We start from the raw sequence: 18,217 nt of genomic DNA on the forward strand, positions 1-18,217 counted from the left end.
TGTCTCAAATTTTTTTTGTTGGTGGTATTTTCTCATATTGTCCTTTGTCCAACCTTTTGTTGTCATATTTATGTATATGAGTGTTTGAAGTGTCACTTCTATTTATTCTCCTGAGGACTTAGGGTGATTATCTGACAAATTCCAGATGCTACAGTTTTGATTGTCCTGTAAACTTTCTAGGATAGCTAACTTGTTACATATGCTCAGCATTTTATTAGGCTTGTTTCCAAATGTTGTGAATCTGAAACTTATACTATGAAGTTAGGGCTGTTTTCTTAAGTACCATTCCAGTTCATTGTGTGTGTAGTTTGTGTTGCAGGAGTTGTTTTTGCCATCACTGAGTTAATTTGTAGAAAGGAGTGTAGATTTGGTCACTTGCTTGTACTCTTTTTGTAGGGGGTGGGAAGTAGGAAGGAGATAGATTTCTTTGGGTGCAGTGTTATTAAATGAGCTTTCTTTTGGCTCCCCTATGCCTTATCTATTTTTAAAATTCTTTTTGAGGCCTACTGTGAGTGTAAGCTTCAGCAAGTGATGTATACTTTCTTGGGCTTTATTAGCAGATATTCATTTCTCACAAGATGCACTTGTGGTTGAAATATGTGTAGCCTTCTAATAACGAGCCTAAATTTAGGAAGGTAAAAATACCCTCTTATTTAGTAGATAAGCTGAGTCTCCATAGTGCTTTGTTAAAAATTAACAGGACTGTATCTGTGATGTTTTGAATCTTACATTTTTCTTTATTCAACTTAAAAAGTGGAACTCTTTAGGAGAAAAAACAATTACATTTTTCTCTGAATTATAGTCTCTTAGAACATCTTGATTTTAAAAATTGATGCAGCATAACTGATATTTATGTAGATAAGCTTAAAAATGACTAGTTGCTATCTTTCAAAAATAAATTAATCCCTAAATCATAAATTCTTAAATTGTAAATTCTTAGATTTCCTCTATTTCTTTCAAATTGTCAGTTGGTTCAAACTTATCCCTCTACAATATCAAGAGGGGAAGCTTTTACTTTCAGAGTTTTGATAAACAAGATTATGTCAAACTATTTGGAGGTAAATACTTAAAACCTCTTCTTATCAGGTCTGTACAAACTGGCTTCTCTTTTGATAAACTACATTGGCTGTAAATAGTTGAAAACTTCTGAAAGAAAACTTCTTAATATCCTGTCAGACTGGATCACCATGTGGCTAGGGAAATTTAACCTGATTTTTGTGGACAATTATTTTGTTTGTATAGAAGACTTACACAATTCTGCTATCCACTTACTCCCACCCCACATTTATTTGCATTCACTAGTATTATTTTGTATTAAAATGGTGATGTTAGATTCTTTATAGAATTTGGTAAGTATTTTTAAATTTATCATTAAAGCAGCTGGTGTTTACACGTTTAGCTTTAATCTTTTTGTTTTTAATCGACAAGTGCATGCCTTTTGATTCTGAAATTTGCTCTTTCTGTCATCCACTTTATGGTTAAACTAAGCTTTGTCTAACTTACAAGATTTTAACAAGAAAATGTAAAGAACAGGAGATCAGATCTCTTCAGGGTTTTAGGATGGATGGGTGACTTGAGATAAGAATTCCATAGTTTTTATTTTCATTGATATCTTATAGCAAGAAATCATTAACAGAAGAGATATGTGGATTTTGTTTATGGACGAACATCAGTGACAGCCTAGGCTATTTATTTTCCATTAAAAAAGCCCAATTTGACACTAGGTATTTTTAGCTTTAGAGAGATTTAAAAATTATAGCATACGTTTTTACTGAGTAGGAAGTTGGAGGAAAATCTAAAAAATACTGGAGCAATTTTCCTTTAGGTTTAGGGTCTTTTAAAAATTACCTGTAAACATCTAATGTAGGAAGTTGGGAAAGATGCCAAGTCATGGCTTTCTAAACTGTAATGAAGACTGATTATTTATCTAAAACAATCTCCAAATTTTGCTGGGTTTGGCTACTTCAAGAAACTATTTGTTTATTTTTTTAAAAGATTTTATTTATTTATTTGACAGAGACACAGTGAGAGAGGGAACACAAGCAGGGGGAGTGGGAGAGGGAGAATCAGGCTTCCTGTTGAGCAGGGAGCCTGATCGGGGCTCAGTCCCAGGATCCTGGGATCATGACCTGAGCAGAAGGCAGATGCTTAATGTCTGAGCCATCCAGGCGCCCCTGAAAAAATTATTTTTAATGTTGAAAAGCTTACTTTGTCCTAAAGTGGGACATTTCCTTAAAGGACATTTTACCAAAGGTAACAGTTTATAGCTTAGTGCCAAGTATATAGTATGTGCTGAATAAACAGAAACATATGTGGTAGGTTTCAATAATGAATTTGAATATTTGATGGGTTTCAATTGTGGATTTAAACATTTGATAAGTTTTAATTGCAGTTACTCTTTTTGATGGTCATATTGTGCCCTCTTTGGCCTGTGGGAGCCTCTTTCATTTGATCCGAGAGTCCTTTTGACTTGGCTCTTAGTGGTCTTTGAGTGTTCATAGTCTTTGGTATTAGAATATGGTCGGGGTTTTTTTTTTTGTTTTTGTTTTGTTTTTTGTTTTTTGACACAGAAAGAGAGATCACAAGCAGGCCGGGAAGCAGGCTTCCTGCCAAGTGGAGAGCCCGATGTGGGTCTCAGTCTCAGGACCCTGAGACCATGAGCTGAGCCGAAGGCAGAGGCTTCACCCAGTGAGCCACCCACGCGCCCCTAGCATATGGTCTAAGCTCATTCCTACCCAGACCTGAAATCAGACATTTCTCAAGAAGCCGTGTCTTTTAGTGGGAAGTAGTGTTTAAAGACTACAACCTGGAGACTGGAGATGCTTATTATTACTGAGTTGGTCATTGTTTCTAGCCTCTTCAGTGTACAGAACTAATAAAGTACTACATGATTCATTCTGATGCTTCCCGTTCAAAATCAGGACTACAGAGTTTTACTTCTTCCACTCTAACAATTCTGGTTCTCAAGGACACAGGAAAAGTCTAATAATAATACCAACTTCATTGGTGTAGTTAGTAAGAACATCAAAATTGTTCATATACTCTCCCAATTTGTAGCCCCAATTTAAGAAAAGTAGTTGTATCTATATTCTCTGGACATACAGCTATTACATAAGTTTCTCCTAATCATCATTTATTCTTATTTTTTTAGTAGCTCTGTATCAAGTGCTCACCACCAGTCCTTAGGTCTGTATCTCTAGTTAGTTTGGTTGTCTGAAGTTCATTTTCTCCTAGAGTCTTTTGGCAGAGTTCATGGGACATTTCCCGAGTTTTTATATATTGTTAACAGTTAGTGTCCTTTATTCTTGTGGGTCAGTTTGGAAATAAAATTTTTTGGTTCTCATTTTCTGTCCTTGAATAGCTTAAATATGTTAATTCCATTGTTTCCCCCAACTCAGAGTACCTGTCAAAAAAATAATCTGATGGGGGCGCCTGGGTGGCTCAGTGGGTCTGCCTCAGCCTCTGCCTTCAGCTCAGGTCATGATCCCAGGATCCCAGGGTCCTGGGATCGAGCCCCGCATGGGGCTCTCTGCTCTGCAGGGAGCCTGCTTCCTCCCCTCTCTCTCTGCCTGCCTCTCTGCCTACTTGTGATCTCTGTCTGTCAAATAAATAAATAAAACCTTTAAAAAAAAAATCAGATGATAATTCAATTTTCTTTACCTCGTTAAAAGCCATATACTCCTTTTGCCTAGACTCCCAAGGAATTTTTTTCTGTTAAGCGCAGTAATTTTTTGAGACTTTGTTTTAGTGTTGGGCATTTTGGGTCAGTATACTCAGGTATGTGGTATGCTCTTTCAGTATGCATTTTCAAATTTTTCATATCTTTATTTTTAATTTCAGGAAATAAAAATTATTTTCTTTGATTTTCCTTTTCAGGGACTCCTTGTATTCTTATGTCAGTCATCTTTGCGTGTCTTCAGTATTCTTTATTTTGTCCTGAATTCCTTTCCTTATTTCTGTTTTTTTTTTTTTTTTTTAAAAAGGACAAAAATCAAGCTTTGGTGAGGTAAGCTTCGTTTATTGAGAATACATAGTTTGCTAAATTTTGACATCTGTCCTCAAAGTTGGACCACACTGAAGATTCTGAACATACCCATTCATTATTCCCAGAAGTTTCTTCTTGCCCTTTTGTAGTCTTCCTTCCCTGGGTGTGCTCCTCTTAGGCAACTACAGATCCACTTTTCGTCACTTTAGTTTACTTGTTCTAGAATTTTATATAAATTGAATCATACAGTTTGTAGTCTTTGGCTTCTTTTACTCAGCATAATCGAGGTCCATATTTGGTTTTCAGCAGTTCATTCCTTTTTGATTCTGAGTGGTATTCATTATATGGATATCTTACGGGTTTTTTATACATTCACTAGTTGATGGACATACGAATTATTTTCAGTTTTTTTATTATCAGAAAAGCTGTTACAAATATTTGTGTGCAGATCTTTGTAGGGATGTAGGCATTTTTTTTTCTTGGATAAAAAAACCTAGGAGTTAATTGGCTGAGTCATACGGTAGGTGAATGTTTAACTTCTTAAGAAACTGCCAGACTGTTTTCTAGAGTGACTGCACCAGTTTGCTTTCCCACCAGTATTAGTGGGAGTTGAGTTAAGGTTTTCCACGTCCTTTTCAACATTTATATGGCCCTTCTTTTTTTTTTGTAGTCATTTTGTTAAGGTACATATTGCAGAGTGGTTTTAATTTGTATTTCCCTAATGACTAATCATATTCAGTATTTTTTCATGTGTTTATTTGCTATTCTTGTATCTTCTTGGTAAACTGGTTCTTCAGGTCTTTGCCCATTTAAAAATTGAGTTGTTTTCTTACTGGTTTTTGAGAGTTCTGTATATGTTACAGATAGAAGACCTTTATCTGACATAAGATTCATAAGTACTGGTACAACTTTTGTGGCTTTTCTTTTCATTCTCTTGATAAGTGTCTTTAAGGTGAAATTTTAAATTCTGTTTTGGTTTTTAAAAAATTTTTTTCCTTTAAAGAACTCTTACTGTGATATCTGTTATATTCTTTCATTCTCATGTACTAGCTTAAACGTCTGTTTCCTTAAGTAATTTAAAAAATGTCTAATCATTTGCTGAAAGCTATTATAAAACTCATTTTCTGAGTTTCTCTAATTCTGACTTGTATCATTTTTCTCTGTGTCTTTAGCTTATTTTGAAATTGTATCATACAGTTTTGATCTGTTTTTGGACAAGTCTTTCTAGGTTCCTTTCATTTTCTGTAGGGATGTTTGTTCTCCTTACTCTTTTTTTCTTACAATTACTTTGTACTGGGTTTGGGCTTGATACTTTTCTGTTGTACATTTTTACATGAAATTAGTTTTCTTGACCTTTGAGGAGGAAATTTGGTTCAGAATAGCTTTCCTGACTTCACAGAGCTTTCTTATTGCTTTTATAAGTATTTAAGAACATGGAGTTTGCTCTCTGAAATTTCCAGGTTCTGTTTTCCGCTCCTACTCTTATTTGGACCCTGTGTTTCCTTCATCTTTATTGTCCTCTTCTCCACATCTTGGTGTCATCTCTGGTAGGTCACTTTCAGGATCACATTGGAGCAAGACTGCTGTTCCTTCACTGTGGGTCCCTTTTGTTTATCACTAGTGGAGTGGGCATAGCCCATTCAGTTCCAGCTGCCATGCTCAAATTGTCCGATCATGATTTCTAGTGATTGCTTGTTGACAGTTTTGTGGTTCTCCTTTTCCTAGGCCTTTCAGGTGCACCATGACCTCTCTCTACTTTCTTTTGTTCAGAACCTGATAAGGTACGGGTCACGTAACTGTCACTTTTTCTTAACCCTTTATTCTTTGGGGTTTGTGAGGTTCACTACGTTCTTAGCTAGTTTTGTGTTGTGTTGTTTTTTTTCAGGTAGTTTAATTGTAAATGTTATTGTTTGTTGGTTTTTGGCTTTGCTGTCTAGTTATGTCTGATATATGGGGTTTTGGAGGGATAGAAAACTAAAGTACCATTGTCACCCTCTCATTATTATACTTCTTATGAAAACTTGTTACTTTCCTCATCTATGAAGTAGAAATAATAGTATTTCATAGTATAAGTACTTAATACATGGAAAACTTAATCATGTCACTTAGTGAAACAGTAAATGCTCAATAAATAGTAGTTACTGTGTTGACAGTGCTTATATTGAGTCTGGATTACCCCCACCCTCCTACCTCGCCCCCTGCAATTGGAAATTCTTTGTGTTGAGCAATTTTGACATAATAGTAAGAAAATAAAAGGTTATCTAAAAGTAGTTAACAACAGCTGAGACCTCCTTATTATAAGTAAATAAAAATCTCCTTAAGTGATGAGGCTGTTAGATCTTTCTTCTCTGGATTTCTTTAGGGAATTTTGTTTGTCAGCTTAGTATTTACTGAACAGTAGTATATACTGAACATTGTTTCTAAAATGTCAGTCTCCCGGGGCACCTGGGTGGCCCACTGGCACTCATTTGAGCAGTGGATTCTTGATTTCTGCTCAGGGCATGATCTGAGTTAGGGCTGTGCTTGGGATTCTCTCCCTCTCTTCCCCTCCTGCTCATGTGTGCTCACTCTTTCTCTAAATCCCCCCAAAATATTTTTTTAAAAAGTCAGCCTCCTATACTGCCTTCATTATATTTGCCACATCCTTGTAACATCTATGTAAATATTTAATACTATTTTCTAGTTTGGCTTACTTTTTTCCAGATTTTTTCAAAATAGAAAAATATTGTAGAAGTTAAGCCTTCATTTTATCCCTCCACAGAAATGTAGTCACTATGTTAATTTTTTTCCCATTGTGAGAAAGATCTGAAACCACTGGTTTGTTGCATTGGTTACATCTTTCTAAGTCAGTACTTATACTCTAAATCTATAAATACTAAAATAATGTACTTACTATGAATTTTCCTTGTGTCCCCTGTCATGTACCACCATCACAGTGGTACACAGACAAAGCACAGATTTTCATTAAATATTAGTTAAGTGGGTGCGCCAAATTTTGTTTCATGTGTTCCAGTAACTGCAGTGATTAAGGTATAAACATGAAAATTTTAATCATTTGTTTCATCATATCGTGCTATAAACCTGATGTGTCATGCATACTGCAGAAAATCTGTTGATGCTTTGGAACCTTGTTTTCTGTGTAGAGTTAACTTAAAATTTTCAGTCTCTTTGGTGTGCAGGTGAGCTCATATTTTCCATGTTCAGTCCCTGTTTTACTAGTAGTTGGTTAGTCCCATAATTTCATGAGAGTTAGCATGTGGTAATATTCTTGGAAGGAGCATGGCTTGAATTCTGAAATTAGGTTGGCGACTTCTCTCCGTGAATTTGGGCACGTTACTTGTGAGCCTGTTCGCTCACTTGAAAAATGGGGTTTTTACCATATAGTTGCCTCAGCTCTTGTGAGGACTTAAATAAATAGAAGGATGTACCTATAAATACTAAAATTTGGAGTAAAAATTAGAATTGTCTATATGTTGGGCATAAACAGTGAGTTTGGTTTAAGAGACAAGCCTGAGATAATACTGTATCTTAGGGAAAGAGCTCTGGTTTGAGTCAACACAAGACCTGGGTTTGAATTCCTACCTCTTCTACTTACTCTGTGACCAAGGCTGAATTCTCTGTGCTTTAATTTTCTCATTGTACATCTGAAGTGCTTAATACAGTGACTGGCACAAATTGACAACCCACTCTCATTCCCACCCCTAAGTGGAAGCTGCTATAACTAACTATTTTATTTCCCATTATTTAAATCACTTAAATTACTGTGGGCCACAGTTGGCTAAGATACTAAATGAAGGGCTTGTAATCTATGATCTCCAAGTTTCCTCCCAGCTTGAAAACCATATAGGAGTCTGTGTTGTGGCAGTTACTTTGGGGGTGGTATTGGCAGCAATAGTGATTAAGAGTGAAGCATGGGGCTTAGTGATTGTGGTTGATGTTAAAAATGTCTGCTGATGGTGAAAGATGTTCACTGTTGGGAGTATATTGCAGGGGTGAATGGTTTGGAGACCAAAAAAGATTTAAAAAAAAAAAAAGGAGAATCAGTTGTGTATACCTGGATGAGAAAGACCAGTCATGGTTAACCACTTTAATTCATCAGAGCCACAAAGAGGTTCACAGAATGCCATTCTTAGTGTCACCTGTATACACACCTGTGTATATCTAAATCCAGAGGTCCTCTTTGTGCCTGCCAGTTGATGAATGCATCAGTTCATATTACTGGAAGTCTGTCAGAAACTCCATGGTGCTTCAAAACATCTTACTAGTAAGAAGTTAAGGATTTTATGATCCACAATTTACTGTGCTTTCCCTCTGTTTTGTGGACTGTAAGGTCTTTTACTTTAATGATACCGGAGTTTGTGAGTGAAAAGTGTGTGTGTCTGCCTGCATCCTTCTGCCTGTATCTTTCTGTACCAAAGTCAAGTTTCAGTATCAATAGCAAACAAAACAAAACACAAAACCCTTAAATGTATTCAGTGACTAAAGCAGTAGAGACAGTTGAAGAGGAGAATGTTGGCTGTTACTTCATTTAATACATATGTTTGTGAAAACATTTTACTTTAAAAATACCCAGTGAATCTGAGAAATATATTTTAGATCTTCATATCTGCTAGGCTTTTAGATGTGTTTAGTTGCTTTTCTTTGCTTTCTCTGGTTTCACCCACAGCAGTCCTGTTTATATTATCAGGCTGCCTGGGTTTGGCACTGCTTGTGTGGAATCTACCTTGTGTAATAGGTACTTCTGTAACCCAAGCTCAAAGTCCATTCCTACCAGATACACTGAGTATTATTGAGAGATTACACCACTGACTATACAGTGAAAAATAGTTACGTGTCAAATTAGTAATGATGTAAAATTATGGCAATTACTGCCCCCAGTTCTTTTTCAAAATGTGCCATAGATGTGACAGTGTAGTAGGGCTTTTTTGTTACCACTTACCAGTGTGTCTTTGGGGAGGGGGGCGAAGAAAAGCTTTATTGACAGGCTCTGTGGTACAGTGAAGCTGCTCTTGGAGGTGAATTTGTCAGGGTATCTCTCTTGACTCTGTGCTTATAATCTGCTTGACCCTAGCTTAGAAAACAATCTTGGTGAAAATTTTAGTTTCCTTATAATCTATGTGAATGACCATGATGGAATAGGTTAGTTACCTAAGCTGCCTTTTCTTCAGGTCTGCGCTGGAAATGTGAAAACACTTAACTTCACGGAGTTTTTTGAAATAGCAGGTATTCAGTAAAATAAATCTTAGATTCCTTATTTTGTTTTTAGATTGATATGAAAATAAAAATTAGCAGTACTAAAAATAAATTTAATACCAATTTTGATACTTAAAAGGTTTGCAGCTTACTGAAATGAAGTCCTAAGAACAAAAACATTGACCAGTTACAGTGATCTCTGTTCAGGCCCAAGACTTCCCTAAATCTCATCAAACTTTTTTATACTTGAGACTGAGCTAGTTACTCATTTTGCTTTCTAAAACTTTGCTTTAGCTATTATATTTTCCTTCTTTGCTATAACTAGATCTGACTTAGACTTCTTCAGACATACAGTACATGGTACTTTCTTTTCCTGTCTCCCTGTGATTTGTCTAGGCTCCTTGCAGTTTCTGGGTATCTTGAGTATTTTTGACCCTTTTAAAATTTTATTCTCCAAATGTTAACTTCTTTTTGTGTGTGGTGCTTCTCAATAAACTCCTTTGTGGAGTCTTAGTTTGATTTTAAGCTTGTGAACCTGAAATGGAGATTTATCTTTAAGGGACTAGAGTTTTCACATAGGACTTGTGTTTTAGGTTAAAGTGGTTTTTCTTCCTAAAAGGCAAACTTTTAGTAAACATTTTGTGCCAGACACAGACGTTTCATATGTGTATCTTGATTTGATCTTTACAACTGCTTTCTGAAGTAGGTACCTTTGCTTTTTAAAAACACATACTGAGACTTACATATCTTTTTTAAAATTTTTTTTCTTTTTTTAAAGATTTTATTTATTTATTTGACAGACAGAGATTACAGGTAGGCAGAGAGGCAGGCAGAGAGAGGGGGCGAAGCAGGCTCCCTGCTGAGCAGAGAGCCCGATTCGGGGCTCGATCCCAGAACCCTGAGATCATGACCTGAGCTGAAGGCAGAGGCTTTAACCCACTGAGCCACCCAGGTGCCCCGAGACTTACATATCTTAAAAAGTTTTAAGGTAGTGCATCTGGTGAGTGCAAGAATTGGAATTTAAACTCAGGCATTCTGCCTTTAGGTCCTCTCGTAGCCTGTACTTTTATACTCCTTGTCCCATGTTGTCTTCTCAAATCTTTCTTTTTTTTTTTTTTTAAAGATTTTATTTATTTATTCGTGAGAAACAGAGAAGCAGAGGGAGAAGCAGGCTCCTTGCTGAGCAGGGAGCCCAGTGCAGGACTCCAACCAGGACCCTGGGATCATGACCTGAGCCTAAGGCAGACGCTTAACCATCTGAGCCGCCCAGGCACCCTACATCTTTCCTCTCTACTGAAGCACTCTGAGAATTCTTTTAAAACCTTGAGAATTTGAAATTATGCTTTTAACAGGAATCTGTTAATAGTTATTTCTGTGATGTTCTTGCTTCTTATCTAATCCTGACTGATGTACCTGTCCAGCTTTTCTTTCCTTGTGGCATACCATGATAGGACCTTCTAAGCACTGACATGTCTTAGTTTCCTGGGGATTGTGGCAAATATGGGGAGGTTGGGTGTGGTAATTTGTGATTTAAGAAAAAAATGTGTCAGAAGATACTTTACTGGAAGTCAGTAAGGTAAGTTACTTGCTATACTTTTAACATTTGTGATTTAGACTATTTTCCAGTAACCTCAAAGGCTGAAAATTTTAATAATTGTAATTTTTCGGACATGTAAAAATAAAGTGTATAGGTGATAAGACTGATGTATATTTTAATTGGAAATACGAGTCTAACTTTCTTTTCAATATATGTATTTTGGATTTGTTACTCTTAATCAACCAAAAATCTTAACCTCTCAATATTGGGAGGTAGGTGGTAAGATTTCTATTTCCAGGTGATGAAACTAGAGAAAAATATGCTATAGAAGAATTTGGTATTTGAGAGGTATAAGCTATTGTGAGTACATTTGTAATTTTTGCATTATTGTATATCTGAGAGGGAGGGTGAGATAGCTTGTTGTTGACTGATGAAATATTTCTGTTCAGAATTGTTTGTACTAAAGTGAATTTGACATTTTTCAAGATTGTTTTATTCTGGTCTTATTTTAGGAATATTGTGCGTGGTGACTGCAGGGTGGTTTTTGAGATTATGGCTATTTTGTCTCAAGGTAGTTATTTATCTGGAGACAGGTCCACATTTTTTAGGGACTTTGCACAGCAGAGTATTTCTGCAACAAGTAATCTTGAATGTGGGTAGAATGTGGCCTAGTTTTCTTTTTTCCTCAGGAAGTGCTGTTAGTGAATTCAGGGTTTTCCTATTCAGGAGCTATTATTGTAAGGGAAGTAGTCTTTGTCTTCCTCCTCTGTAGATATTGATAGCTCTCTAGGCTTGCCTGTTTATTTTAGAAGGTTCATAGGGATACTTGTCACTTTAGCCAGTTTTCTTGTAAATATTATCTGTGACATTTGATTTTGCTATCTTAGTTGCTGTAGGATATGACCGAAATCAATGCACAGTTAGGATGTGGTCTTTTAATTTAAAAAAAAAAAAAGATTTTATTTATTTATTTATTTGACAGAGATCACAGGTAGGCAGAGAGTCAGGCAGAGAGAGAGGGAGAAAGGGAGAGAGGAAAGCAGGCTCCCTTCTGAGCAGAGAGCCTGATGCTGGGCTCGATCTCAGGACTCTGAGATCATGACCTGAGCTGAAGGCAGAGGTTTAACCCACTGAACCACCCAGGCGCTGATGTGGTCACTTTAAAAATTATTTTTTGACAAAATTTTAGGTGCGTGGACAGGTGGCAAATTTTAATATTTGTCTTAAAAATTTTAAGAATCTCGAATATGGAGACTACAGTACATACATTTTCTGTTTACATTGCCATTTTGGTTAAGGAGAAATATGGTGAGTTTAATGGATCACATGGATTAAATAATTCTTGTGCCCAAACTGTGAAAAAACTCATGTACAAAGATTATGGGAATCAGTACTGCTTAGATAAGCTTGTCTCATTAAAGTTTTTTTTATTATATTAGTACTAACAACAAAAAATCAAACTATACGTTTAATCTTTTTCTTACATAGTAACAAAATCTTTCTGTGTATGTGTAAATGTGTATATGTTAATTCTTTCTAAAAAACACTTAATATCAAACTTGGGCAGTTTCCCTTTTGCTACCTCCTATATTTGGATATCTTACCGAAACAGGTTTGCCTCATTGTTTTTATGGGTTGCATAGTATTCCATATTTTGGGACATACTGTAAGTTATTTAACCTGTCCTCCTTTGATGGTTCTTTAGATTGTTTACAGTTATAAAACAATTCAGAAAGTGCCTAAGTGAGCATATTTACATTGACACAGATGCAAGAATGGAATCTATAGGTTGATGTTTATGGGCATTATTATTTTGTCAGGTATTGCCAGCTGGCCTTCCAAAAAGTTTTTCAGTGTACGCTTATACAAGCACTGTAGGGAAGTTATTTTTCTACCACTGTTAGTGCCGAGCATTATTAGGCTTTTTTTTTTTTTTTTTTTTTTGATTTTTTTTTTTTTTTTGACAGAGAGAGATCACAAGTAGGCAGAGAGGCAGGCAGAGAGAGAGAGAGAGAGGAGGAGGAGGAAGCAGGCTCCCTGCTGAGCAGAGAGCGAGATGCGGGACTCGATCCCAGGACCCTGAGATCATGACCTGAGCCGAAGGCAGCGGCTTAACCCACTGAGCCACCCAGGTGCCCCTTTTATTAGGCTTTTAAATCTGGAAATCTGATAGATGAAAAATGGTATCTCGTTTTAATTTGCTTTCTTTTATTTTGTGCCTACATCTTTCCATTTGTTTATTTCCAATTATAGTTTCTGTCTTCCTCATTTATGAAGTTATGATTTGTTTTTCAGGGCTTCTGCTAAATTTTTTTGATAAAAGTAACAAATGAGCCCGATGAAGTTACTTCTGAATAATTACACTTCTTTGTGTTAGGAATAATGGAATAATTTGTGTTTAAGACAGTCTCAAACAGCAAGTTGTTTAAAAAAGATGGTCATGACTATATAGCAAGAATAGTTTTTGTAATGATTGGATTGGATTGTTATTTCTGGCATGTATCTGTCTTTTTAGTCACAATCCATAGATAAGTAGTCATATTTATCAGTAAAAGAGACCCCAGGTAACAAAGTATGAGCTGTGTCTTTAATTTTTATGACGTATTTGAAATTTTGTTCTTGTAAATTTTTTCTTCGCAATCTAGCTCTGGCATTTCTTTGTAAATAGGCCAAAACAAACCAGTTATTTTCAGGGAAAAAACTACATTTTGTTCTTCGGTAGACTGAATACTGAGAGCACTCTGAGGTTGCAGAAATGTCCTAGAGTTCTGATACTCAAGCAGGAAGAATAAAAATACCACCTACAAAAATGGACTTACCTTCAGATTGTTCTTTTTAAAATTAATTTTGAAAAGAATTAGTTTTGAATATATATAGTCTTGTATTTAAATGTAAGTAAAATATTTAATCTTACCTATGGTATTTATGTAAACTCGCAGGTCTTTGCAGTAATTAACAGTAAAACTAATTGAAGGTTTTTGAGATGTGGGCTTTTTCTGCAAGTTTTCATTTAATTCTGTAATACTTGTCTTCACTTTCCTTTTCGAAAATTTACGGCAGTGGTTCTCAGTCAGGGATGAAAATGACAGACCGTTGCAGTTGGTACTAGTGGGGGGATGCTACTGAAAATGGGTAGTGTCCAGGGATGCTGTGCATTGCACAGGATAGCTCCCACCCACAGAGTATTACCAGACCCAAAATGTCAGTGGTGCCAAGATTGAAAGATTCTACTTAATAGGAAAAAGCATACATCAAGCTTTAAAATGTGTCTCATAGTTTGTTCTTTCACCTGTGAAATAAAAACCGATGGGTATGATCAAAATCTTTAACCATGTCTCTGGTTTTACCTTTTGGAATTCTATTTGAGAAACTTAGTAAAGTTTAATTTTGAGAAATAAATATTACTTGTCAAAGATTCATAGTCTTAATTATAAGTGTTATTTTTGATTTTCAGTGAAGGTGAAAGTCGCAGATGTTTGCCTCTTACCTAGTCAAATATGTCTGGAAAATTCTATCTCTCCTTTACTCTTACTCTCAGAGCACTTCTGACACTACATGTGTGGGCTTTTAGGAAATTCTGTGACACCAGCTGGATGTCCTCCAGTTCAGTTCACTTCTGACACTATCTACCTGGGGTTAATGTCAGATCTCATAAATTAAGGGCTTAATCTTAAAAGACTGTCTCTCTTCTACCCTAATGCTAGTCACACATCTGGGTTGTTAACCTGTGGTTTGGATCAGCAGGCTGAAAAATCAGAGGTTTCCATGACTTTGTCCTTGGGTGCCATTAATTTGCTAGAGTGGCTCCCAGCACTCAAAGAAACTGTTTACTTAACTAGATTACTGGTTTATTACACTGGATATTGAAGGATACAAATGAAGAGCCAGATGAAGAGATAACATAGGATGAAGCCTGGCAGGATCCTGAGCATAGAAGCTTTCGTCCATGTGAAGTTTGGGGTGCACCACCCTCCCAGCATGTGAATGCGTTCTTGTTCTTGATTCTGGAAGCTCTCTGAATCTAGTTTATAGATTTCTGTGGAGGCTTCATCATGTAGGCATGATTAATTATTCGCTCCAATTCTAGCCCCTCTCCTCTCTGGAGAAGAGGGAAGGCAGTGCTGAAAGTTCCAAACTACTAATCCTCACTTGGTCTTTGTGATACTAGCCCCCATGCAGGAGTCCATCAATCACCTCATTAGAGTTGCTTCATTAGAACAGAAGCTGTTTCTATCACTCAGGAAATTCCAAAGATTTTAAGAGTGCTCTGTCAGGAACTGGGGCCCCAGACTCTATAATAGAGCAGAAGTTTGTCCTAGCACCCCTGTTTTACAAGGCTTTTAAGAGCTCTGTGTTAGGAATAATGATAAAATTATTATTCACAAATGTATTCATTAGCTAGCTTCATGGGATGAGTCTTAATATACATTGGGAAGAGAGAAGCTTTAATTCTTCATTTTAGTGAAAAAGTACTAGCTTTGTGTATTAATATTAGCTACTTTGCATGTACCTAACTTATAATTTCCCTTACTTCTGCTCATTGATAGCTTGGCAGCTCTGTTTTCAGGGACAAAATCATAGGCCCTAATTTGGCTGATACATCAGTGGGACATTAGTGGTAGAAATGTTGACCACTTCTTCCACATCCAAAGATGCTAATTGCCCTAACCTCTGGAGAAGTCCCCTGCATATTAACCCTTGAAAGGGAAGGATTAGATACAGTAAGTCTGGAAAGGATGAAAGAAAGATAAATTAGTTATTCCTGTCATCTTTCAGATTTAACTCTACATTAAAGTGAGGACTCTCTTCATTATCCATGCATTTCATAAACAAGCTGACAGGATCATGGCAGAAGTTGGAAGTACAAAGTGGAGAGGCCTACCAAACCTGCATATTTTACTGCAATTACTAGTAACACTTCATTAAATACGGTACAAGTGGTAAACTGGGTGGAACACCAGGTGAACAGATGTAGACCAGGACTGTTCTAACTAGGATGTATGGTCACTCTGCTTTGTTCCCTTTAAAGTCTCCCTTGTTAACATTATTAGTTAATATCATTCCTTCTTATACTACTTTTCTTCCAGTGAGGCAAATATTGTCTTACTCATTAAAGTTCTTTCTTGATTTGGGCTCTTCTTAACTTTCCAATCTTTTGCCACCATTTGTAACTTGACCAAATTATTTGCATTTCACTGAATGTGCAGTGCTGTATTCTGCTAGTATTAAATTCTAATAGCATCTTCCTGTTGATTGCCTCTGTTCTTCTTCTTCATGGCATAACCTTCACTTGTCTTTTAAGATTGTTCAGATAGCTCTATTCAAATACATAGTAATCTGCTGAAAACTTTCTCAGATCCCCCTTTCTTAATAGAAACCACCATATTTCTGATATGCACTGATCACGTTTTTTATTGCAGCTGTTTGCTTACTAATCTGTTTCTACTTGTGGTTTTCCAAGTGTTGAGGGGGCTGAAATTGCCTTGCTGAGACTGTGACAAAGTAGGAGCTGGATTAAATATGTAAGTGGAAGAAAAAGCAAAATCACACCTGTCTTCATCTGTTAAAGAAGTATTCTTTCTAACTTTAGAAAATAATAGAAACTACTATAGCCAAATTCAGAGACTGTGTATGTGAGAGAGAGAGGGAAGGATGGTTTCCGTATGTCTAGAATCTATTTAGACAAAGGTAACTGCCTTCCCAGATTTTCAAACAATATAGTAACTTTGCCTTCATAAATTTTCCATTTATTGTTTTCTGCTCTATGTTATGGGTGTTTATTACAACCATTATTTCTCTACTAAACTAGGCTCCTTAGGAGTCATAATTTGGTTTTTGATCTTTATATCCTTTTGTAGTGTATGTCACTGTTTCTTCAATAGTTAACTTGCTGTCTTAGCTTAGGTTGCAGTAACAAAATACCAGAGATTGGATGGCTTCAGCAACAAATGATTTTCTCACAGTTACGGAGGCTGGATGTCTGAAATCAGGGTGCCAGCATATTTGGGCTTTGGTGAGGACTCCTTCCTCCTTTGCAGAAGGCCACCTTCTTGATCTATCCTCACATGACAAGAGGAAAGGGGGCTAGGGGTATGGGAGAGACGAAATAGAGAAAGAGCAAGCAACCTCTGTCTCTGGTGTCTCCTAGTAAGGACATTAATTCCATCATAAGGGCCTTACCCCATGGGCTCATCTATACCTAATTGCCTCCCAAAGATATCATCTCCAAATACCATAAGAATTTTGGGAGGGCACATTTGGTCCATCACATTTGCAACTGATTTGTGCAATTAGTACATCTTTATATCTACTTATTAGATTCAGGTATGGATTCAGGTATGCAGATATATTCTTGAAATTTTTAAATTTCGTTGAGTTTTGTTAATTAAATATTTTAGGTGTACCTGGTTAAAGGAAAATGGGAAAGAAAAAGGGCTGGGATGTATTGAGCATACTACATGATAATTCATATGATAATTCTCTATAAGATACGCTGGTGTGAAATTTCCTGAACGTTCAAGTTCCTTTTGTTTTCTTCTCACCACTTAGTTTTTGTGTAATTTTTGATAATGCTATGTTTGTTTATGTTCCTTCATTCCTTCCCATTTCCTGAGATGTTAACTTAAATTAGCAGACATTACTGAGCATATATGCTGTGCCACATACTGTCCTAATTGCTGGGAATGTACTGGCAAGCAAACAAACCATAGTTGCTTATCGTATTTATTATTTTAGCTTTATTAGTATTATATTTCATATGATATTTTGCTTGCTGCTTTTATCAACATTCATCTGTATCAAATATATTATCTTCATTTTTAAAATTAGGGTGGAGGGAAACTTTTTAAGTTTAGTTCCTTTAGAGAGTAATTTTTTTCAGTTCACCCTTAAATTAGCATATGCTGTGAGCCTAAGACTAATCAGCTATAGAAGGGGTAAACCAATAATAAGAATTTTTGTCATAGATTTCTGATTTTATATTTTGAGTAGGGAGAGGAGAGCTTTAGTTTCAAGAGATAATAGCCTTTATAATGTATGAAGTGCTATAGAACTTGGTTAGATTATATGAGAATAGAATTGAAGTTGCTTTAAATTTCTCCTTTTATGATTTTTTTCTGCTTTGTGTGTGTGTATATATAAATTCCAAATACTCAAAATTTTGACATAATCACAAATTTCATTAAAATTAAAGTTTGGGGTGCCTGGATGTTCATTTGGTTGCATGTCATCTCAGGTCATGATCTCAGGGGTCCTGAGGTGGAGCCCTGCATCAGGAGCTGTGCTTCCAGTTCAGTACTCAGCACAGAGTCTATTTAGGATTCTCCTCTTCTCAAGTTTTAAGAACTATAACTATATTGCTTTTATATTTAGTTGGTAGTCTTTAAAAGTTCACATCGTTATAAGGATTTATGGATAAAATCATATTGTTTTTAGTGATTCTTAGAGGTTTTACTTTTTAAAAATTTATAGTTGAACAGTACAAAACTTTTAAGTTATAGAAT

The 18,217-nt window shown here is 36.1% G+C and overlaps 1 protein-coding gene across 1 annotated transcript in view; it reads left to right on the forward strand.

Moving 5' to 3' along the window:
• PPP4R2 (protein phosphatase 4 regulatory subunit 2) overlaps positions 1 to 18,217 on the forward strand; it is a 52,323-nt gene that overhangs the window by 1,677 nt on the left and 32,429 nt on the right. The gene's annotated exons all lie outside the window — the stretch shown is intronic.

Source organism: Mustela nigripes, chromosome 2 (assembly GCF_022355385.1).
Source record: "Mustela nigripes isolate SB6536 chromosome 2, MUSNIG.SB6536, whole genome shotgun sequence".
Lineage (NCBI taxonomy): Eukaryota > Metazoa > Chordata > Mammalia > Carnivora > Mustelidae > Mustela > Mustela nigripes.